This window comes from Oncorhynchus mykiss, unplaced genomic scaffold (assembly GCF_013265735.2).
Source record: "Oncorhynchus mykiss isolate Arlee unplaced genomic scaffold, USDA_OmykA_1.1 un_scaffold_364, whole genome shotgun sequence".
Lineage (NCBI taxonomy): Eukaryota > Metazoa > Chordata > Actinopteri > Salmoniformes > Salmonidae > Oncorhynchus > Oncorhynchus mykiss.
Window position 1 is genome coordinate 25,144 of NW_023493812.1, and position 23,578 is coordinate 48,721.

A 23,578-nucleotide genomic window follows, 5' to 3' on the forward strand; every position below is an offset into this window, starting at 1 on the left:
ATTACAATGACCCTGATAAATGAATTTGCCTGGCTCAGAGAAGCTGTCAGTCTGGTCACATTCATACAGATCGCATGGTGGAGGTCCCCAAAAAAACGGCAACATTGATCCACAGGTCGGAGAGGTAGACAGCAAGGTTTAGACAAACCTCAACTGTTTCTAACCCAATGCTAGCCTCTGGGCATTGGGAAATATTGAATATTACAAAATGTTTCCGCCCGGTTTCGAACCAGAGACCTTTCGCTTGTGAGGCGAACGTGATAACCACTACACTACGGAAACCGAAAGATTGGAAGACTAAGGGTGTGACTGACTTTCGCGTGTGTGGCGAACGTGATAACCAATACACTACTGAAACTAAAGTCTGAATAGCAAATACTGAGAAGTGCGAAGGACCAATTTGTTAAAATGTGTTTCCGCCCGGTCTCAAACCGGGGACCTTTCGCGTGTTAGGCGAACGTGATAACCATTACACTACGGAAACCGAAAGATTGGAAGACTAAGGGTGTGACTGACTTTCGCGTGAGAGGCGAACATGATAACCACTACACTACGGAAACCAAATTAGTGGAATAGTAAGGGTGTGGCTGACTTTGGCTGGGTGGGACATTTATCGCTCTCAGAACCTAATGAAATCAGAAATTACTTAGTCAATTAATTAAACAATAAGGCTTGAGAAGCCGGGAATTATTGTGTGCAGCGGCTCTTGGAAGAGGCTTGGTAGTTCAAAACTTCTTCCATTTAAGAGTGATGGAAGCCACTGTGTTCTTGGGTACCTTCAATGCTGCAGAAATGACCAATCATTTGAATTTACCACAGGTGGACTCCAATCAAGTTGAAGAAACATCTCAAGGATGATCAATGGAAACAGGGTGGACCTGAGCTCAATTTCCAGCCTCATAGCAAAGGGTCTGAAAATGTATGTAAATAAGGTATTTTTAAAATATTTTTTTCATTAATAAAAACTATATGTTATCGCTTTGTCATTATGTGGTATTGTGTGTAGATAGATTTTATTTTATTTCATCCATTTTAGTATAAGGCTGTAACGTAACAAAATGTGGAAAAAAGTAAGGGGTCTGAAAACTTTCCGAATGCACTGTACCTATGCAGGCTAGCTTCTTTTCCTTTGCTAGCCAGCCAACTAAATCTATCACACAATCACATCAAGCAACTGAAATGACAGAAAACAATCTACATTTTTGTTTGTTTTACCTTGGATTATATTGCCATTTCTTTGGATATATCCATTACAATGACCCTGATAAATGAATTTGCCTGGCTCAAAGTAGCTGTCAGTCTGGTCACATTCATACAGATCGCATGGTGGAGGTCCCCAAAAAAACGGCAACATTGATCCACAGGTCGGAGAGGTAGACAGCAAGGTTTAGACAAACCTCAACTGTTTCAAACCCAATGCTAGCCTTTGGGCATTGGGAAATATTGAATATTACAAAATGTTTCCGCCCGGTTTCGAACCAGAGACCTTTCGCGTGTGAGGCGAACGTGATAACCACTACACTACGGAAACCAAAAGATTGGAAGACTGAGGGTGTGACTGACTTTCGCGTGTGTGGCGAACGTGATAACCAATACACTACTGAAACTAAACTCTGAATAGCAAATACTGAGAAGTGCGAAGGACCAATTTGTTAAAATGTGTTTCCGCCCGGTCTCGAACCGGGGACCTTTCGCATGTTAGGCGAACGTGATAACCTCTACACTACGGAAACCCAATGAGTGGAAAACTAAGGGTGTGACTGACTTTCGCGTGTGAGGCGAACGTGATAACCACTACACTACAGAAACCCAATGAGTGGAATACTAAGGGTGTGGCAGACTTTGGCTGGGTGGGACATTTATCGCTCTCAGAACCTAATGAAATCAGAAATTACTTAGTCAATTAATTAAACAATAAGGCTTGAGAAGCCGGGAATTATTGTGTGCAGCGGCTCTTGGAAGAGGCTTGGTGGTTCAAAACTTCTTCCATTTAAGAGTGATGGAAGCCACTGTGTTCTTGGGTACCTTCAATGCTGCAGAAATCACCAATCATTTGAATTTACCACAGGTGGACTCCAATCAAGTTGAAGAAACATCTCAAGGATGATCAATGGAAACAGGATGGACCTGAGCTCAATTTCCAGCCTCATAGCAAAGGGTCTGAAAATGTATGTAAATAAGGTATTTTTAAAATATTTTTTTCATTAATAAAAACTATATGTTATCGCTTTGTCATTATGTGGTATTGTGTGTAGATAGATTTTATTTTATTTCATCCATTTTAGTATAAGGCGTAACAAAATGTGGAAAAAAGTAAGGGGTCTGAAAACTTTCCGAATGCACTGTACCTATGCAGGCTAGCTTCTTTTCCTTTGCTAGCCAGCCAACTAAATCTATCACACAATCACATCAAGCAGCTGAAATGACAGAAAACGATCTACATTTTTGTTTGTTTTACCTTGGATTATATTGCCATTTCTTTGGATATATCCATTACAATGACCCTGATAAATGAATTTGCCTGGCTCAGAGAAGCTGTCAGTCTGGTCACATTCATACAGATCGCATGGTGGAGGTCCCCAAAAAAACGGCAACATTGATCCACAGGTCGGAGAGGTAGACAGCAAGGTTTAGACAAACCTCAACTGTTTCAAACCAAATGCTAGCCTCTGGGCATTGGGAAATATTGAATATTACAAAATGATTCCGCCCGGTTTCGAACCGGGGACCTTTCACGTGTGAGGCGAACGTGATAACCACTACACTACGGAAACCGAATGATTGGAAAACTAAGGGTGTGACTGACTTTCGCGTGTGAGGCGAACGTGATAACCAACATACTACTGAAACTAAAGTCTGAATAGCAAATACTGAGAAGTGCGAAGGACCAATTTGTTAAAATGTGTTTCCGCCCGGTCTCTAACCGGGGACCTTTCGCGTGTTAGGCGAACGTGATAACCACTACACTACAGAAACCCAATGAGTGAAATAGTAAGGGTGTGGCTGACTTTGGCTGGGTGGGACATTTATCGCTCTCAGAACCTAATGAAATCAGAAATTACTTAGTCAATTAATTAAACAATAAGGCTTGAGAAGCCGGGAATTATTGTGTGCAGCGGCTCTTGGAAGAGGCTTGGTGGTTCAAAACTTCTTCCATTTAAGAGTGATGGAAGCCACTGTGTTCTTGGGTACCTTCAATGCTGCAGAAATGACCAATCATTTGAATTTACCACAGGTGGACTCCAATCAAGTTGAAGAAACATCTCAAGGATGATCAATGGAAACAGGATGGACCTGAGCTCAATTTCCAGCCTCATAGCAAAGGGTCTGAAAATGTATGTAAATAAGGTATTTTTAAAATATTTTTTTCATTAATAAAAACTATATGTTATCGCTTTGTCATTATGTGGTATTGTGTGTAGATAGATTTTATTTTATTTCATCCATTTTAGTATGAGGCGTAACAAAATGTGGAAAAAAGTAAGGGGTCTGAAAACTTTCCGAATGCACTGTACCTATGCAGGCTAGCTTCTTTTCCTTTGCTAGCCAGCCAACTAACTCTATCACACAATCACATCAAGCAGCTGAAATGACAGAAAACGATCTACATTTTTGTTTGTTTTACCTTGGATTATATTGCCATTTCTTTGGATATATCCATTACAATGACCCTGATAAATGAATTTGCCTGGCTCAGAGAAGCTGTCAGTCTGGTCACATTCATACAGATCGCATGGTGGAGGTCCCCAAAAAAACGGCAACATTGATCCACAGGTCGGAGAGGTAGACAGCAAGGTTTAGACAAACCTCAACTGTTTCTAACCAAATGCTAGCCTCTGGGCATTGGGAAATATTGAATATTACAAAATGTTTCCGTCCGGTTTCGAACCGGGGACCTTCCGCATGTGAGGCGAACGTGATAACCACTACACTACGGAAACCGAATGATTGGAAAACTAAGGGTGTGACTGACTTTCGCGTGTGAGGCGAACGTGATAACCAACGTACTACTGAAACTAAAGTATGAATAGCAAATACTGAGAAGTGCGAAGGACCAATTTGTTAAAATGTGTTTCCGCCCGGTCTCGAACCGGGGAACTTTCGCGTGTTAGGCGAATGTGATAACCACTACACTACAGAAACCCAATGAGTGGAATACTAAGGGTGTGGCTGACTTTGGCTGGGTGGGACATTTATCGCTCTCAGAACCTAATGAAATCAGAAATTACTTAGTCAATTAATTAAACAATAAGGCTTGAGAAGCCGGGAATTATTGTGTGCAGCGGCTCTTGGAAGAGGCTTGGTGGTTCAAAACTTCTTCCATTTAAGAGTGATGGAAGCCACTGTGTTCTTGGGTACCTTCAATGCTGCAGAAATGACCAATCATTTGAATTTACCACAGGTGGACTCCAATCAAGTTGAAGAAACATCTCAAGGATGATCAATGGAAACAGGATGGACCTGAGCTCAATTTCCAGCCTCATAGCAAAGGGTCTAAAAACGTACGTAAATAAGGTATTTTTAAAATATTTTTTTCATTAATAAAAACTATATGTTATCGCTTTGTCATTATGTGGTATTGTGTGTAGATAGATTTTATTTTATTTCATCCATTTTAGTATAAGGCTGTAACGTAACAAAATGTGGAAAAAAGTAAGGGGTCTGAAAACTTTCCGAATGCACTGTACCTATGCAGGCTAGCTTCTTTTCCTTTGCTAGCCAGCCAACTAACTCTATCACACAATCACATCAAGCAGCTGAAATGACAGAAAACGATCTACATTTTTGTTTGTTTTACCTTGGATTATATTGCCATTTCTTTGGATATATCCATTACAATGACCCTGATAAATGAATTTGCCTGGCTCAGAGAAGCTGTCAGTCTGGTCACATTCATACAGATCGCATGGTGGAGGTCCCCAAAAAAACGGCAACATTGATCCACAGGTCGGAGAGGTAGACAGCAAGGTTTAGACAAACCTCAACTGTTTCTAACCAAATGCTAGCCTCTGGGCATTGGGAAATATTGAATATTACAAAATGTTTCCGCCCAGTTTCGAACCGGGGACCTTCCGAGTGTGAGGCGAACGTGATAACCACTACACTACGGAAACCGAATGATTGGAAAACTAAGGGTGTGACTGACTTTCGCGTGTGAGGCGAACGTGATAACCAACTTACTACTGAAACTAAAGTCTGAATCGCAAATACTGAGAAGTGCGAAGGACCAATTTGTTAAAATGTGTTTCCGCCCGGTCTCGAACCGGGGAACTTTCGCATGTTAGGCGAACGTGATAACCACTACACTACAGAAACCCAATGAGTGGAATACTAAGGGTGTGGCTGACTTTGGCTGGGTGGGACATTTATCGCTCTCAGAACCTAATGAAATCAGAAAATACTTAGTCAATTAATTAAACAATAAGGCTTGAGAAGCCGGGAATTATTGTGTGCAGCGGCTATTGGAAGAGGCTTGGTGGTTCAAAACTTCTTCCATTTAAGAGTGATGGAAGCCACTGTGTTCTTGGGTACCTTCAATGCTGCAGAAATGACCAATCATTTGAATTTACCACAGGTGGACTCCGATCAAGTTGAAGAAACATCTCAAGGATGATCAATGGAAACAGGATGGACCTGAGCTCAATTTCCAGCCTCATAGCAAAGAGTCTGAAAACGTACGTAAATAAGGTATTTTTCTAATATTTAATGGGTATTATGGCTCTTTCTGTGGTACTCAATTTGGGATATCATGTGAGGTAGACATGAGAAGCCGGGAATTATCGTGTGCAGCCGGAACTTGGAAGAGGCTTGGTGGTTCCAAACTTCTTCTATTTAAGAGTGATGGAAGCCACTGTGTTCTTGGGTACCTTCAATGCTGCAGAAATGACCAATCATTTGAATTTACCACAGGTGGACTCCAATCAAGTTGAAGAAACATCTCAAGGATGATCAATGGACACAGGATGGACCTGAGCTCAATTTCCAGCCTCATAGCAAAGGGTCTGAAAATGTATGTAAATAAGGTATTTTTAAAATATTTTTTTCATTAATAAAAACTATATGTTATCGCTTTGTCATTATGTGGTATTGTGTGTAGATAGATTTTATTTTATTTCATCCATTTTAGTATAAGGCTGTAACGTAACAAAATGTGGAAAAAAGTAAGGGGTCTGAAAACTTTCCGAATGCACTGTACCTATGCAGGCTAGCTTCTTTTCCTTTGCTAGCCAGCCAACTAAATCTATCACACAATCACATCAAGCAGCTGAAATGACAGAAAACGATCTACATTTTTGTTTGTTTTACCTTGGATTATATTGCCATTTCTTTGGATATATCCATTACAATGACCCTGATAAATGAATTTGCCTGGCTCAGAGAAGCTGTCAGTCTGGTCACATTCATACAGATCGCATGGTGGAGGTCCCCAAAAAAACGGCAACATTGATCCACAGGTCGGAGAGGTAGACAGCAAGGTTTAGACAAACCTCAACTGTTTCAAACCAAATGCTAGCCTCTGGGCATTGGGAAATATTGAATATTACAAAATGTTGCCGCCCGGTCTCGAACCGGGGACCTTTCGCGTGTTAGGCGAACATGATAACCACTACACTACGGAAACCAAATGAATGGAATAGTAAGGGTGTGGCTGACTTTGGCTGGGTGGGACATTTATCGCTCTCAGAACCTAATGAAATCAGAAATTACTTAGTCAATTAATTAAACAATAAGGCTTGAGAAGCCGGGAATTATTTTGTGCAGCGGCTCTTGGAAGAGGCTTGGTGGTTCAAAACTTCTTCCATTTAAGAGTGATGGAAGCCACTGTGTTCTTGGGTACCTTCAATGCTGCAGAAATGACCAATCATTTGAATTTACCACAGGTGGACTCCGATCAAGTTGAAGAAACATCTCAAGGATGATCAATGGAAACAGGATGGACCTGAGCTCAATTTCCAGCCTCATAGCAAAGGGTCTGAAAACGTACGTAAATAAGGTATTTTTCAAATATTTAATGGGTATTATGGCTCTTTCTGTGGTACTCAATTTGGGATATCATGTGAGGTAGACATGAGAAGCCGGGAATTATCGTGTGCAGCCGGAACTTGGAAGAGGCTTGGTGGTTCCAAACTTCTTCTATTTAAGAGTGATGGAAGCCACTGTGTTCTTGGGTACCTTCAATGCTGCAGAAATGACCAATCATTTGAATTTACCACAGGTGGACTCCAATCAAGTTGAAGAAACATCTCAAGGATGATCAATGGACACAGGATGGACCTGAGCTCAATTTCCAGCCTCATAGCAAAGGGTCTGAAAATGTATGTAAATAAGGTATTTTTAAAATATTTTTTTCATTAATAAAAACTATATGTTATCGCTTTGTCATTATGTGGTATTGTGTGTAGATAGATTTTATTTTATTTCATCCATTTTAGTATAAGGCTGTAACGTAACAAAATGTGGAAAAAAGTAAGGGGTCTGAAAACTTTCCGAATGCACTGTACCTATGCAGGCTAGCTTCTTTTCCTTTGCTAGCCAGCCAACTAAATCTATCACACAATCACATCAAGCAGCTGAAATGACAGAAAACGATCTACATTTTTGTTTGTTTTACCTTGGATTATATTGCCATTTCTTTGGATATATCCATTACAATGACCCTGATAAATGAATTTGCCTGGCTCAGAGAAGCTGTCAGTCTGGTCACATTCATACAGATCGCATGGTGGAGGTCCCCAAAAAAACGGCAACATTGATCCACAGGTCGGAGAGGTAGACAGCAAGGTTTAGACAAACCTCAACTGTTTCAAACCAAATGCTAGCCTCTGGGCATTGGGAAATATTGAATATTACAAAATGTTTCCGCCCGGTTTCGAACCGGGGACCTTTCGCGTGTGAGGCGAACGTGATAACCACTACACTACAGAAGCCGAATGATTGGAAAACTAAGGGTGTGACTGACTTTCGCGTGTGAGGCGAACGTGATAACCAATACACTACTGAAACTAAAGTCTGAATAGCAAATACTGAGAAGTGCGAAGGACCACTTTGTTAAAATGTGTTTCCGCCCGGTCTCAAACCGGGGACCTTTCGCGTGTTAGGCGAACGTGATAACCACTACACTACAGAAACCCAATGAGTGGAATACTAAGGGTGTGGCTGACTTTGGCTGGGTGGGACATTTATCGCTCTCAGAACCTAATGAAATCAGAAATTACTTAGTCAATTAATTAAACAATAAGGCTTGAGAAGCCGGGATTTATTGTGTGCAGCGGCTCTTGGAAGAGGCTTGGTGGTTCAAAACTTCTTCCATTTAAGAGTGATGGAAGCCACTGTGTTCTTGGGTACCTTCAATGCTGCAGAAATGACCAATCATTTGAATTTACCACAGGTGGACTCCGATCAAGTTGAAGAAACATCTCAAGGATGATCAATGGAAACAGGATGGACCTGAGCTCAATTTCCAGCCTCATAGCAAAGGGTCTGAAAACGTACGTAAATAAGGTATTTTTCAAATATTTAATGGGTATTATGGCTCTTTCTGTGGTACTCAATTTGGGATATCATGTGAGGTAGACATGAGAAGCCGGGAATTATCGTGTGCAGCCGGAACTTGGAAGAGGCTTGGTGGTTCCAAACTTCTTCTATTTAAGAGTGATGGAAGCCACTGTGTTCTTGGGTACCTTCAATGCTGCAGAAATGACCAATCATTTGAATTTACCACAGGTGGACTCCAATCAAGTTGAAGAAACATCTCAAGGATGATCAATGGACACAGGATGGACCTGAGCTCAATTTCCAGCCTCATAGCAAAGGGTCTGAAAATGTATGTAAATAAGGTATTTTTAAAATATTTTTTTCATTAATAAAAACTATATGTTATCGCTTTGTCATTATGTGGTATTGTGTGTAGATAGATTTTATTTTATTTCATCCATTTTAGTATAAGGCTGTAACGTAACAAAATGTGGAAAAAAGTAAGGGGTCTGAAAACTTTCCGAATGCACTGTACCTATGCAGGCTAGCTTCTTTTCCTTTGCTAGCCAGCCAACTAAATCTATCACACAATCACATCAAGCAGCTGAAATGACAGAAAACGATCTACATTTTTGTTTGTTTTACCTTGGATTATATTGCCATTTCTTTGGATATATCCATTACAATGACCCTGATAAATGAATTTGCCTGGCTCAGAGAAGCTGTCAGTCTGGTCACATTCATACAGATCGCATGGTGGAGGTCCCCAAAAAAACGGCAACATTGATCCACAGGTCGGAGAGGTAGACAGCAAGGTTTAGACAAACCTCAACTGTTTCAAACCAAATGCTAGCCTCTGGGCATTGGGAAATATTGAATATTACAAAATGTTTCCGCCCGGTTTCGAACCGGGGACCTTTCGCGTGTGAGGCGAACGTGATAACCACTACACTACAGAAGCCAAATGATTGGAAAACTAAGGGTGTGACTGACTTTCGCGTGTGAGGCGAACGTGATAACCAATACACTACTGAAACTAAAGTCTGAATAGCAAATACTGAGAAGTGCGAAGGACCACTTTGTTAAAATGTGTTTCCGCCCGGTCTCAAACCGGGGACCTTTCGCGTGTTAGGCGAACGTGATAACCACTACACTACAGAAACCCAATGAGTGGAATACTAAGGGTGTGGCTGACTTTGGCTGGGTGGGACATTTATCGCTCTCAGAACCTAATGAAATCAGAAATTACTTAGTCAATTAATTAAACAATAAGGCTTGAGAAGCCGGGAATTATTGTGTGCAGCGGCTCTTGGAAGAGGCTTGGTGGTTCAAAACTTCTTCCATTTAAGAGTGATGGAAGCCACTGTGTTCTTGGGTACCTTCAATGCTGCAGAAATGACCAATCATTTGAATTTACCACAGGTGGACTCCAATCAAGTTGAAGAAACATCTCAAGGATGACCAATGGAAACAGGATGGACCTGAGCTCAATTTCCAGCCTCATAGCAAAGGGTCTGAAAACGTACGTAAATAAGGTATTTTTAAAATATTTAATGGGTATTATGGCTCTTTCTGTGGTACTCAATTTGGGATATTATGTGAGGTAGACATGAGAAGCCGGGAATTATCGTGTGCAGCCGGAACTTGGAAGAGGCTTGGTGGTTCCAAACTTCTTCTATTTAAGAGTGATGGAAGCCACTGTGTTCTTGGGTACCTTCAATGCTGCAGAAATGACCAATCATTTGAATTTACCACAGGTGGACTCCAATCAAGTTGAAGAAACATCTCAAGGATGATCAATGGAAACAGGATGGACCTGAGCTCAATTTCCAACCTCATAGCAAAGGGTCTGAAAATGTATGTAAATAAGGTATTTTTAAAATATTTTTTTCATTAATAAAAACTATATGTTATCGCTTTGTCATTATGTGGGATTGTGTGTAGATAGATTTTATTTTATTTCATCCATTTTAGTATAAGGCTGTAACGTAACAAAATGTGGAAAAAAGTAAGGGGTCTGAAAACTTTCCGAATGCACTGTACCTATGCAGGCTAGCTTCTTTTCCTTTGCTAGCCAGCCAACTAAATCTATCACACAATCACATCAAGCAGCTGAAATGACAGAAAACAATCTACATTTTTGTTTGTTTTACCTTGGATTATATTGCCATTTCTTTGGATATATCCATTACAATGACCCTGATAAATGAATTTGCCTTGCTCAGAGAAGCTGTCAGTCTGGTCACATTCATACAGATCGCATGGTGGAGGTCCCCAAAAAAAACGGCAACATTGATCCACAGGTCGGAGAGGTAGACAGCAAGGTTTAGACAAACCTCAACTGTTTCAAACCAAATGCTAGCCTCTGGGCATTGGGAAATATTGAATATTACAAAATGTTTCCACCCGGTTTCGAACCGGGGACCTTTCGCGTGTGAGGCGAACGTGATAACCACTACACTACGGAAACCGAATGATTGGAAAACTAAGGGTGTGACTGACTTTCGCGTGTGAGGCGAACGTGATAACCAATACACTACTGAAACTAAATTCTGAATAGCAAATACTGAGAAGTGCGAAGGACCAATCTGTTAAAATGTGTTTCCGCCCGGTCTCGAACCGGGGACCTTTCGCGTGTGAGGCGAACGTGATAACCACTACACTACGGAAACCGAATGATTGGAAAACTAAGGGTGTGACTGACTTTGGCTGGGTGGGACATTTATCGCTCTCAGGACCTAATGAAATCAGAAATTACTTAGTCAATTAATTAAACAATAAGGCTTGAGAAGCCGGGAATTATTGTGTGCAGCGGCTCTTGGAAGAGGCTTGGTGGTTCAAAACTTCTTCCATTTAAGAGTGATGGAAGCCACTGTGTTCTTGGGTACCTTCAATGCTGCAGAAATGACCAATCATTTGAATTTACCACAGGTGGACTCCAATCAAGTTGAAGAAACATCTCAAGGATGATCAATGGAAACAGGATGGACCTGAGCGCAATTTCCAGCCTCATAGCAAAGGGTCTGAAAACTTACGTAAATAAGGTATTTTTAAAATATTTAATGGGTATTATGGCTCTTTCTGTGGAACTCAATTTGGGATATTATGTGAGGTAGACATGAGAAGCCGGGAATTATCGTGTGCAGCCGGAACTTGGAAGAGGCTTGGTGGTTCCAAACTTCTTCTATTTAAGAGTGATGGAAGCCACTCTGTTCTTGGGTACCTTCAATGCTGCAGAAATGACCAATCATTTGAATTTACCACAGGTGGACTCCAATCAAGTTGAAGAAACATCTCAAGGATGATCAATGGAAACAGGATGGACCTGAGCTCAATTTCCAGCCTCATAGCAAAGGGTCTGAAAATGTATGTAAATAAGGTATTTTTAAAATATTTTTTTCATTAATAAAAACTATATGTTATCGCTTTGTCATTATGTGGTATTGTGTGTAGATAGATTTGATTTTATTTCATCCATTTTAGTATAAGGCGGTAACGAAACAAAATGTGGAAAAAAGTAAGGGGTCTGAAAACTTTCCGAATGCACTGTACCTATGCAGGCTAGCTTCTTTTCCTTTGCTAGCCAGCCAACTAAATCTATCACACAATCACATCAAGCAGCTGAAATGACAGAAAACGATCTACATTTTTGTTTGTTTTACCTTGGATTATATTGCCATTTCTTTGGATATATCCATATTCTTTGGATATATATTGAATATTCAACTCACGGAAACCCAATGAGTTGAATACTAAGGGTGTGGCTGACTTTGGCTGGGTGGGACATTTATCGCTCTCAGAACCTAATGATATCAGAAATTACTTAGTCAATTAATTAAACAATAAGGCTTGAGAAGCCGGGAATTATTGTGTGCAGCGGCTCTTGGAAGAGGCTTGGTGGTTCAAAACTTCTTCCATTTAAGAGTGATGGAAGCCACTGTGTTCTTGGGTACCTTCAATTGCTGCAGAAATGACCAATCATTTGAATTTACCACAGGTGGACTCCAATCAAGTTGAAGAAACATCTCAAGGATGATCAATGGAAACAGGATGGACCTGAGCTCAATTTCCAGCCTCATAGCAAAGGGTCTGAAAACGTACGTAAATAAGGTATTTTTAAAATATTTAATGGGTATTATGGCTCTTTCTGTGGTACTAAATTTGGGATATTATGTGTGGTAGACATGAGAAGCCGGGAATTATCGAGTGCAGCCGGAACTTGGAAGAGGCTTGGTGGTTCCAAACTTCTTCTATTTAAGAGTGATGGAAGCCACTCTGTTCTTGGGTACCTTCAATGCTGCAGAAATGACCAATCATTTGAATTTACCACAGGTGGACTCCAATCAAGTTGAAGAAACATCTCAAGGATGATCAATGGAAACAGGATGGACCTGAGCTCAATTTCCAACCTCATAGCAAAGGGTCTGAAAATGTATGTAAATAAGGTATTTTTAAAATATTTTTTCATTAATAAAAACTATATGTTATCGCTTTGTCATTATGTGGGATTGTGTGTAGATAGATTTTATTTTATTTCATCCATTTTAGTATAAGGCTGTAACGTAACAAAATGTGGAAAAAAGTAAGGGGTCTGAAAACTTTCCGAATGCACTGTACCTATGCAGGCTAGCTTCTTTTCCTTTGCTAGCCAGCCAACTAAATCTATCACACAATCACATCAAGCAGCTGAAATGACAGAAAACAATCTACATTTTTGTTTGTTTTACCTTGGATTATATTGCCATTTCTTTGGATATATCCATTACAATGACCCTGATAAACTGAATTTGCCTTGCTCAGAGAAGCTGTCAGTCTGGTCACATTCATACAGATCGCATGGTGGAGGTCCCCAAAAAAACGGCAACATTGATCCACAGGTCGGAGAGGTAGACAGCAAGGTTTAGACAAACCTCAACTGTTTCAAACCAAATGCTAGCCTCTGGGCATTGGGAAACATTGAATATTACAAAATGTTTCCACCCGGTTTCGAACCGGGGACCTTTCGCGTGTGAGGCGAACGTGATAACCACTACACTACGGAAACCGAATGATTGGAAAACTAAGGGTGTGACTGACTTTCGCGTGTGAGGCGAACGTGATAACCAATACACTACTGAAACTAAATTCTGAATAGCAAATACTGAGAAGTGCGAAGGACCAATCTGTTAAAATGTGTTTCCGCCCGGTCTCGAACCGGGGACCTTTCGCGTGTGAGGCGAACGTGATAACCACTACACTACGGAAACCGAATGATTGGAAAACTAAGGGTGTGACTGACTTTGGCTGGGTGGGACATTTATCGCTCTCAGAACCTAATGATATCAGAAATTACTTAGTCAATTAATTAAACAATAAGGCTTGAGAAGCCGGGAATTATTGTGTGCAGCGGCTCTTGGAAGAGGCTTGGTGGTTCAAAACTTCTTCCATTTAAGAGTGATGGAAGCCACTGTGTTCTTGGGTACCTTCAATGCTGCAGAAATGACCAATCATTTGAATTTACCACAGGTGGACTCCAATCAAGTTGAAGAAACATCTCAAGGATGATCAATGGAAACAGGATGGACCTGAGCTCAATTTCCAGCCTCATAGCAAAGGGTCTGAAAACGTACGTAAATAAGGTATTTTTAAAATATTTAATGGGTATTATGGCTCTTTCTGTGGTACTAAATTTGGAATATTATGTGTGGTAGACATGAGAAGCCTGGAATTATCGTGTGCCGCCGGAACTTGGAAGAGGCTTGGTGGTTCCAAACTTCTTCTATTTAAGAGTGATGGAAGCCACTCTGTTCTTGGGTACCTTCAATGCTGCAGAAATGACCAATCATTTGAATTTACCACAGGTGGACTCCAATCAAGTTGAAGAAACATCTCAAGGATGATCAATGGAAACAGGATGGACCTGAGCTCAATTTCCAAGCCTCATAGCAAAGGGTCTGAAAATGTATGTAAATAAGGTATTTTTAAAATATTTTTTCATTAATAAAAACTATATGTTATCGCTTTGTCATTATGTGGTATTGTGTGTAGATAGATTTTATTTTATTTAATCCATTTTAGTATAAGGCTGTAACGTAACAAAATGTGGAAAAAAGTAAGGGGTCTGAAAACTTTCCGAATGCACTGTACCTATGCAGGCTAGCTTCTTTTCCTTTGCTAGCCAGCCAACTAAATCTATCACACAATCACATCAAGCAGCTGAAATGACAGAAAACGATCTACATTTTTGTTTGTTTTACCTTGGATTATATTGCCATTTCTTTGGATATATCCATTACAATGACCCTGATAAATGAATTTGCCTGGCTCAGAGAAGCTGTCAGTCTGGTCACATTCATACAGATCGCATGGTGGAGGTCCCCAAAAAAACGGACAACATTGATCCACAGGTCGGAGAGGTAGACAGCAAGGTTTAGACAAACCTCAACTGTTTCAAACCAAATGCTAGCCTCTGGGCATTGGGAAATATTGAATATTACAAAATGTTTCCGCCCGGTTTCGAACCTGTTCGCGTGTGAGGCGAACTACCACTACACTACGGAAACCGAATGATTGGAAAACTAAGGGTGTGACTGACTTTCGCGTGTGAGGCGAACGTGATAATCAATACACTACTGAAACTAAAGCCTGAATAGCAAATACTGAGAAGTGCGAAGGACCAATTTGTTAAAATGTGTTTCCGCCCGGTCTCGAACCGGGGACCTTTCGCGTGTTAGGCGAACGTGATAACCACTACACTACGGAAACCCATTGAGTGGAGTACTAAGGGTGTGGCTGACTTTGGCTGGGTGGGACATTTATCGCTCTCAGAACCTAATGATATCAGAAATTACTTAGTCAATTAATTAAACAATAAGGCTTGAGAAGCCGGGAATTATTGTGTGCAGCGGCTCTTGGAAGAGGCTTGGTGGTTCAAAACTTCTTCCATTTAAGAGTGATGGAAGCCACTGTGTTCTTGGGTACCTTCAATGCTGCAGAAATGACCAATCATTTGAATTTACCACAGGTGGACTCCAATCAAGTTGAAGAAACATCTCAAGGATGATCAATGGAAACAGGATGGACCTGAGCTCAATTTCCAGCCTCATAGCAAAGGGTCTGAAAACGTACGTAAATAAGGTATTTTTAAAATATTTAATGGGTATTATGGCTCTTTCTGTGGTACTCAATTTGGGATATTATGTGAGGTAGACATGAGAAGCCGGGAATTATCGTGTGCAGCCGGAACTTGGAAGAGGCTTGGTGGTTCCAAACTTCTTCTATTTAAGAGTGATGGAAGCCACTGTGTTCTTGGGTACCTTCAATGCTGCAGAAATGACCAATCATTTGAATTTACCACAGGTGGACTCCAATCAAGTTGAAGAAACATCTCAAGGATGATCAATGGAAACAGGATGGACCTGAGCTCAATTTCCAGCCTCATAGCAAAGGGTCTGAAAATGTATGTAAATAAGGTATTTTTAAAATATTTTTTTCATTAATAAAAACTATATGCTATCGCTTTGTCATTATGTGGTATTGTGTGTAGATAGATTTTATTTTATTTCATCCATTTTAGTATAAGGCTGTAACGTAACAAAATGTGGAAAAAAGTAAGGGGTCTGAAAACTTTCTGAATGCACTGTACCTATGCAGGCTAGCTTCTTTTCCTTTGCTAGCCAGCCAACTAAATCTATCACACAATCACATCAAGCAGCTGAAATGACAGAAAACGATCTACATTTTTGTTTGTTTTACCTTGGATTATATTGCCATTTCTTTGGATATATCCATTACAATGACCCTGATAAATGAATTTGCCTGGCTCAGAGAAGCTGTCAGTCTGGTCACATTCATACAGATCAGCATGGTGGAGGTCCCCAAAAAAAACGGCAACATTGATCCACAGGTCGGAGAGGTAGACAGCAAGGTTTAGACAAACCTCAACAGTTTCAAACCAAATGCTAGCCTCTTGGCATTGGGAAATATTGAATATTACAAAATGTTTCCGCCCGGATTCGAACCGGGGACCTTTCGCGTGTGAGGCAAACGTGATAACCACTACACTACGGAAACCGAACTTTTGGAAAACTAAGGGTGTGACTGACTTTCGCGTGTGAGGCGAACGTGATAACCAATACACTACTGAAACTAAAGTCTGAATAGCAAATACTGAGAAGTGCGAAGGACCAATTTGTTAAAATGTGTTTCCGCCCGGTCTCGAACCGGGGATCTTTCGCGTGTTAGGCGAACGTGATAACCACTACACTACGGAAACCCAATGAGTGGAGTACTAAGGGTGTGGCTGACTTTGGCTGGGTGGGACATTTATCGCTCTCAGAACCTAATGAAATCAGAAATTGCTTAGTCAATTAATTAAACAGTAAGGCTTGAGAAGCCGGGAATTATTGTGTGCAGCGGCTCTTGGAAGAGGCTTGGTGGTTCAAAACTTCTTCCATTTAAGAGTGATGGAAGCCACTGTGTTCTTGGGTACCTTCATTGCTGCAGAAATGACCAATCATTTGAATTTACCACAGGTGGACTCCAATCAAGTTGAAGAAACATCTCAAGGATGATCAATGGAAACAGGATGGACCTGAGCTCAATTTCCAGCCTCATAGCAAAGGGTCTGAAAACGTACGTAAATAAGGTATTTTTAAAATATTTAATGGGTATTATGGCTCTTTCTGTGGTACTCAATTTGGAATATTATGTGAGGTAGACATGAGAAGCCGGGAATTATCGTGTGCAGCCGGAACTTGGAAGAGGCTTGGTGGTTCCAAACTTCTTCTATTTAAGAGTGATGGAAGCCACTCTGTTCTTGGGTACCTTCAATGCTGCAGAAATGACCAATCATTTGAATTTACCACAGGTGGACTCCAATCAAGTTGAAGAAACATCTCAAGGATGATCAATGGAAACAGGATGGACCTGAGCTCAATTTCCAACCTCATAGCAAAGGGTCTGAAAATGTATGTAAATAAGGTATTTTTAAAATATTTTTTCATTAATAAAAACTATATGTTATCGCTTTGTCATTATGTGGGATTGTGTGTAGATAGATGTTATTTTATTTAATCCATTTTAGTATAAGGCTGTAACGTAACAAAATGTGGAAAAAAGTAAGGGGTCTGAAAACTTTCCGAATGCACTGTACCTATGCAGGCTAGCTTCTTTTCCTTTGCTAGCCAGCCAACTAAATCTATCACACAATCACATCAAGCAGCTGAAATGACAGAAAACAATCTACATTTTTGTTTGTTTTACCTTGGATTATATTGCCATTTCTTTGGATATATCCATTACAATGACCCTGATAAACTGAATTTGCCTGGCTCAGAGAAGCTGTCAGTCTGGTCACATTCATACAGATCGCATGGTGGAGGTCCCCCAAAAAACGGCAACATTGATCCACAGGTCGGAGAGGTAGACAGCAAGGTTTAGACAAACCTCAACTGTTTCAAACCAAATGCTAGCCTCTGGGCATTGGGAAATACTGAATATTACCAAATGTTTCCGCCCGGTTTCGAACCGGGGACCTTTCGCGTGTGAGGCAAACGTGATAACCACTACACTACTGAAACTAAAGTCTGAATAGCAAATACTGAGAAGTGCGAAGGACCAATTTGTAAAAATGTGTTTCCGCCCAGTCTCGAACCGGGGACCTTTCGCGTGTTAGGCAAACGTGATAACCACTACACTACGGAAACCCAATGAGTTGAATACTAAGGGTGTGGCTGACTTTGGCTGGGTGGGACATTTATCGCTCTCAGAACCTAATGATATCAGAAATTACTTAGTCAATTAATTAAACAATAAGGCTTGAGAAGCCGGGAATTATTGTGTGCAGCGGCTCTTGGAAGAGGCTTGGTGGTTCAAAACTTCTTCCATTTAAGAGTGATGGAAGCCACTGTGTTCTTGGGTACCTTCAATGCTGCAGAAATGACCAATCATTTGAATTTACCACAGGTGGACTCCAATCAAGTTGAAGAAACATCTCAAGGATGATCAATGGAAACAGGATGGACCTGAGCTCAATTTCCAGCCTCATAGCAAAGGGTCTGAAAACGTACGTAAATAAGGTATTTTTAAAATATTTAATGGGTATTATGGCTCTTTCTGTGGTACTAAATTTGGAATATTATGTGTGGTAGACATGAGAAGCCTGGAATTATCGTGTGCCGCCGGAACTTGGAAGAGGCTTGGTGGTTCCAAACTTCTTCTATTTAAGAGTGATGGAAGCCACTCTGTTCTTGGGTACCTTCAATGCTGCAGAAATGACCAATCATTTGAATTTACCACAGGTGGACTCCAATCAAGTTGAAGAAACATCTCAAGGATGATCAATGGAAACAGGATGGACCTGAGCTCATTTTCCAACCTCATAGCAAAGGGTCTGAAAATGTATGTAAATAAGGTATTTTTAAAATATTTTTTCATTAATAAAAACTATATGTTATCGCTTTGTCATTATGTGGGATTGTGTGTAGATAGATTTTATTTTATTTAATCAATTTTAGTATAAGGCTGTAACGTAACAAAATGTGGAAAAAAGTAAGGAGTCTGAAAACTTTCCGAATGCACTGTACCTTTGCAGACTAGCTTCTTTTCCTTTGCTAGCCAGCCAACTAAATCTATCACACAATCACATCAAGCAGCTGAAATGACAGAAAACAATCTACATTTTTGTTTGTTTTACCTTGGATTATATTGCCATTTCTTTGGATATATCCATTACAATGACCCTGATAAATGAATTTGCCTGGCTCAGAGAAGCTGTCAGTCTGGTCACATTCATACAGATCGCATGGTGGAGGTCCCCAAAAAAACGGCAACATTGATCCACAGGTCGGAGAGGTAGACAGCAAGGTTTAGACAAACCTCAACTGTTTCAAACCAAATGCTAGCCTCTGGGCATTGGGAAATATTGAATATTACAAAATGTTTCCGCCCGGTTTCGAACCTGGGATAACCACTACACTACGGAAACCGAATGATTGGAAAACTAAGGGTGTGACTGACTTTCGCGTGTGAGGCGAACGTGATAATCAATACACTACTGAAACTAAAGCCTGAATAGCAAATACGCGAAGGTGCGAAGGACCAATTTGTTAAAATGTGTTTCCGCCCGGTCTCGAACCGGGGACCTTTCGCGTGTTAGGCGAACGTGATAACCACTACACTACGGAAACCCATTGAGTGGAGTACTAAGGGTGTGGCTGACTTTGGCTGGGTGGGACATTTATCGCTCTCAGAACCTAATGAAATCAGAAATTACTTAGTCAATTAATTAAACAATAAGGCTTGAGAAGCCGGGAATCATTGTGTGCAGCGGCTCTTGGAAGAGGCTTGGTGGTTCAAAACTTCTTCCATTTAAGAGTGATGGAAGCCACTGTGTTCTTGGGTACCTTCAATGCTGCAGAAATGACCAATCATTTGAATTTACCACAGGTGGACTCCAATCAAGTTGAAGAAACATCTCAAGGATGATCAATGGAAACAGGATGGACCTGAGCTCAATTTCCAGCCACATAGCAAAGGGTCTGAAAACGTACGTAAATAAGGTATTTTTAAAATATTTAATGGGTATTATGGCTCTTTCTGTGGTACTCAATTTGGGATATTATGTGAGGTAGACATGAGAAGCCGGGAATTATCGTGTGCAGCCGGAACTTGGAAGAGGCTTGGTGGTTCCAAACTTCTTCTATTTAAGAGTGATGGAAGCCACTGTGTTCTTGGGTACCTTCAATGCTGCAGAAATGACCAATCATTTGAATTTACCACAGGTGGACTCCAATCAAGTTGAAGAAACATCTCAAGGATGATCAATGGAAACAGGATGGACCTGAGCTCAATTTCCAGCCTCATAGCAAAGGGTCTGAAAATGTATGTAAATAAGGTATTTTTAAAATATTTTTTTCATTAATAAAAACTATATGTTATCGCTTTGTCATTATGTGGTATTGTGTGTAGATAGATTTTATTTTATTTCATCCATTTTAGTATAAGGCTGTAACGTAACAAAATGTGGAAAAAAGTAAGGGGTCTGAAAACTTTCCGAATGCACTGTACCTATGCAGGCTAGCTTCTTTTCCTTTGCTAGCCAGCCAACTAAATCTATCACACAATCACATCAAGCAGCTGAAATGACAGAAAACAATCTACATTTTTGTTTGTTTTACCTTGGATTATATTGCAATTTCTTTGGATATATCCATTACAATGACCCTGATAAATGAATTTGCCTGGCTCAGAGAAGCTGTCAGTCTGGTCACATTCATACAGATCTCATGGTGGAGGTCCCCAAAAAAACGGCAACATTGATCCACAGGTCGGAGAGGTAGACAGCAAGGTTTAGACAAACCTCAACTGTTTCAAACCAAATGCTAGCCTCTGGGCATTGGGAAATATTGAATATTACAAAATGTTTCCGCCCGGTTTCGAACAGGGGACCTTTCGCGTGCGAAGCGAACGTGACAACCACTACACTACTGAAACTAAAGTCTGAATAGCAAATACTGAGAAGTGCGAAGGACCAATTTGTTCAAATGTTTTTCCGCCCGGTCTCGAACCGGGGACCTTTCGCGTGTTAGGCGAACATGATAACCACTACACTACGGAAACCCAATGAGTGGAGTACTAAGGGTGTGGCTGACTTTGGCTGGGTGGGACATTTATCGCTCTCAGAACCTAATGAAATCAGAAATTGCTTAGTCAATTAATTAAACAGTAAGGCTTGAGAAGCCGGGAATTATTGTGTGCAGCGGCTCTTGGAAGAGGCTTGGTGGTTCAAAACTTCTTCCATTTAAGAGTGATGGAAGCCACTGTGTTCTTGGGTACCTTCAATTGCTGCAGAAATGACCAATCATTTGAATTTACCACAGGTGGACTCCAATCAAGTTGAAGAAACATCTCAAGGATGATCAATGGAAACAGGATGGAGCTGAGCTCAATTTCCAGCCTCATAGCAAAGGGTCTGAAAACGTACGTAAATAAGGTATTTTTAAAATATTTAATGGGTATTATGGCTCTTTCTGTGGTACTCAATTTGGGATATTATGTGAGGTAGACATGAGAAGCCGGGAATTATCGTGTGCAGCCGGAACTTGGAAGAGGCTTGGTGGTTCCAAACTTCTTCTATTTAAGAGTGATGGAAGCCACTCTGTTCTTGGGTACCTTCAATGCTGCAGAAATGACCAATCATTTGAATTTACCACAGGTGGACTCCAATCAAGTTGAAGAAACATCTCAAGGATGATCAATGGAAACAGGATGGACCTGAGCTCAATTTCCAACCTCATAGCAAAGGGTCTGAAAATGTATGTAAATAAGGTATTTTTAAAATATTTTTTCATTAATAAAAACTATATGTTATCGCTTTGTCATTATGTGGGATTGTGTGTAGATAGATGTTATTTTATTTTATCCATTTTAGTATAAGGCTGTAACGTAACAAAATGTGGAAAAAAGTAAGGGGTCTGAAAACTTTCCGAATGCACTGTACCTATGCAGGCTAGCTTCTTTTCCTTTGCTAGCCAGCCAACTAAATCTATCACACAATCACATCAAGCAGCTGAAATGACAGAAAACAATCTACATTTTTGTTTGTTTTACCTTGGATTATATTGCCATTTCTTTGGATATATCCATTACAATGACCCTGATAAATGAATTTGCCTGGCTCAGAGAAGCTGTCAGTCTGGTCACATTCATACAGATCTCATGGTGGAGGTCCCCAAAAAAACGGCAACATTGATCCACAGGTCGGAGAGGTAGACAGCAAGGTTTAGACAAACCTCAACTGTTTCAAACCAAATGCTAGCCTCTGGGCATTGGGAAATATTGAATATTACAAAATGTTTCCGCCCGGTTTCGAACAGGGGACCTTTCGCGTGCGAAGCGAACGTGACAACCACTACACTACTGAAACTAAAGTCTGAATAGCAAATACTGAGAAGTGCGAAGGACCAATTTGTTCAAATGTTTTTCCGCCCGGTCTCGAACCGGGGACCTTTCGCGTGTTAGGCGAACATGATAACCACTACACTACGGAAACCCAATGAGTGGAGTACTAAGGGTGTGGCTGACTTTGGCTGGGTGGGACATTTATCGCTCTCAGAACCTAATGAAATCAGAAATTGCTTAGTCAATTAATTAAACAGTAAGGCTTGAGAAGCCGGGAATTATTGTGTGCAGCGGCTCTTGGAAGAGGCTTGGTGGTTCAAAACTTCTTCCATTTAAGAGTGATGGAAGCCACTGTGTTCTTGGGTACCTTCATTGCTGCAGAAATGACCAATCATTTGAATTTACCACAGGTGGACTCCAATCAAGTTGAAGAAACATCTCAAGGATGATCAATGGAAACAGGATGGAGCTGAGCTCAATTTCCAGCCTCATAGCAAAGGGTCTGAAAACGTACGTAAATAAGGTATTTTTAAAATATTTAATGGGTATTATGGCTCTTTCTGTGGTACTCAATTTGGGATATTATGTGAGGTAGACATGAGAAGCCGGGAATTATCGTGTGCAGCCGGAACTTGGAAGAGGCTTGGTGGTTCCAAACTTCTTCTATTTAAGAGTGATGGAAGCCACTCTGTTCTTGGGTACCTTCAATGCTGCAGAAATGACCAATCATTTGAATTTACCACAGGTGGACTCCAATCAAGTTGAAGAAACATCTCAAGGATGATCAATGGAAACAGGATGGACCTGAGCTCAATTTCCAACCTCATAGCAAAGGGTCTGAAAATGTATGTAAATAAGGTATTTTTAAAATATTTTTTCATTAATAAAAACTATATGTTATCGCTTTGTCATTATGTGGGATTGTGTGTAGATAGATGTTATTTTATTTTATCCATTTTAGTATAAGGCTGTAACGTAACAAAATGTGGAAAAAAGTAAGGGGTCTGAAAACTTTCCGAATGCACTGTACCTATGCAGGCTAGCTTCTTTTCCTTTGCTAGCCAGCCAACTAAATCTATCACACAATCACATCAAGCAGCTGAAATGACAGAAAACAATCTACATTTTTGTTTGTTTTACCTTGGATTATATTGCCATTTCTTTGGATATATCCATTACAATGACCCTGATAAATGAATTTGCCTGGCTCAGAGAAGCTGTC

The 23,578-nt window shown here is 40.5% G+C and overlaps 23 non-coding genes across 23 annotated transcripts; all 23 read right to left on the reverse strand.

Moving 5' to 3' along the window:
- Nucleotides 1-209: 209 nt before the first annotated feature.
- trnav-cac lies at nt 210-282 on the reverse strand. Its single transcript has one exon. It is a non-coding gene; the product is annotated as a tRNA-Val (tRNA).
- A 129-nt stretch (nt 283-411) lies between these two features.
- Nucleotides 412-484, reverse strand: trnav-aac. Its single transcript has one exon. It is a non-coding gene; the product is annotated as a tRNA-Val (tRNA).
- Nucleotides 485-1,458: 974 nt separating this feature from the next.
- Nucleotides 1,459-1,531, reverse strand: trnav-cac. Its single transcript has one exon. It is a non-coding gene; the product is annotated as a tRNA-Val (tRNA).
- A 129-nt stretch (nt 1,532-1,660) lies between these two features.
- On the reverse strand, nt 1,661-1,733 carry trnav-aac. The gene has a single exon. It is a non-coding gene; the product is annotated as a tRNA-Val (tRNA).
- A 1,170-nt stretch (nt 1,734-2,903) lies between these two features.
- On the reverse strand, nt 2,904-2,976 carry trnav-aac. Its single transcript has one exon. It is a non-coding gene; the product is annotated as a tRNA-Val (tRNA).
- A 1,094-nt stretch (nt 2,977-4,070) lies between these two features.
- On the reverse strand, nt 4,071-4,143 carry trnav-aac. The gene has a single exon. It is a non-coding gene; the product is annotated as a tRNA-Val (tRNA).
- Nucleotides 4,144-5,243: 1,100 nt separating this feature from the next.
- trnav-aac lies at nt 5,244-5,316 on the reverse strand. The gene has a single exon. It is a non-coding gene; the product is annotated as a tRNA-Val (tRNA).
- A 1,233-nt stretch (nt 5,317-6,549) lies between these two features.
- Nucleotides 6,550-6,622, reverse strand: trnav-aac. Its single transcript has one exon. It is a non-coding gene; the product is annotated as a tRNA-Val (tRNA).
- Nucleotides 6,623-7,855: 1,233 nt separating this feature from the next.
- Nucleotides 7,856-7,928, reverse strand: trnav-cac. Its single transcript has one exon. It is a non-coding gene; the product is annotated as a tRNA-Val (tRNA).
- Nucleotides 7,929-8,057: 129 nt separating this feature from the next.
- Nucleotides 8,058-8,130, reverse strand: trnav-aac. Its single transcript has one exon. It is a non-coding gene; the product is annotated as a tRNA-Val (tRNA).
- Nucleotides 8,131-9,363: 1,233 nt separating this feature from the next.
- On the reverse strand, nt 9,364-9,436 carry trnav-cac. The gene has a single exon. It is a non-coding gene; the product is annotated as a tRNA-Val (tRNA).
- A 129-nt stretch (nt 9,437-9,565) lies between these two features.
- Nucleotides 9,566-9,638, reverse strand: trnav-aac. Its single transcript has one exon. It is a non-coding gene; the product is annotated as a tRNA-Val (tRNA).
- Nucleotides 9,639-10,872: 1,234 nt separating this feature from the next.
- trnav-cac lies at nt 10,873-10,945 on the reverse strand. The gene has a single exon. It is a non-coding gene; the product is annotated as a tRNA-Val (tRNA).
- Nucleotides 10,946-11,074: 129 nt separating this feature from the next.
- trnav-cac lies at nt 11,075-11,147 on the reverse strand. Its single transcript has one exon. It is a non-coding gene; the product is annotated as a tRNA-Val (tRNA).
- Nucleotides 11,148-13,446: 2,299 nt separating this feature from the next.
- Nucleotides 13,447-13,519, reverse strand: trnav-cac. Its single transcript has one exon. It is a non-coding gene; the product is annotated as a tRNA-Val (tRNA).
- A 129-nt stretch (nt 13,520-13,648) lies between these two features.
- On the reverse strand, nt 13,649-13,721 carry trnav-cac. The gene has a single exon. It is a non-coding gene; the product is annotated as a tRNA-Val (tRNA).
- Nucleotides 13,722-15,146: 1,425 nt separating this feature from the next.
- trnav-aac lies at nt 15,147-15,219 on the reverse strand. Its single transcript has one exon. It is a non-coding gene; the product is annotated as a tRNA-Val (tRNA).
- A 1,235-nt stretch (nt 15,220-16,454) lies between these two features.
- On the reverse strand, nt 16,455-16,527 carry trnav-cac. Its single transcript has one exon. It is a non-coding gene; the product is annotated as a tRNA-Val (tRNA).
- Nucleotides 16,528-16,656: 129 nt separating this feature from the next.
- trnav-aac lies at nt 16,657-16,729 on the reverse strand. The gene has a single exon. It is a non-coding gene; the product is annotated as a tRNA-Val (tRNA).
- Nucleotides 16,730-18,088: 1,359 nt separating this feature from the next.
- Nucleotides 18,089-18,161, reverse strand: trnav-aac. The gene has a single exon. It is a non-coding gene; the product is annotated as a tRNA-Val (tRNA).
- A 1,409-nt stretch (nt 18,162-19,570) lies between these two features.
- On the reverse strand, nt 19,571-19,643 carry trnav-aac. Its single transcript has one exon. It is a non-coding gene; the product is annotated as a tRNA-Val (tRNA).
- Nucleotides 19,644-21,000: 1,357 nt separating this feature from the next.
- trnav-aac lies at nt 21,001-21,075 on the reverse strand. Its single transcript has one exon. It is a non-coding gene; the product is annotated as a tRNA-Val (tRNA).
- A 1,357-nt stretch (nt 21,076-22,432) lies between these two features.
- On the reverse strand, nt 22,433-22,507 carry trnav-aac. The gene has a single exon. It is a non-coding gene; the product is annotated as a tRNA-Val (tRNA).
- Between the last annotated feature and the right edge of the window lie 1,071 nt (nt 22,508-23,578).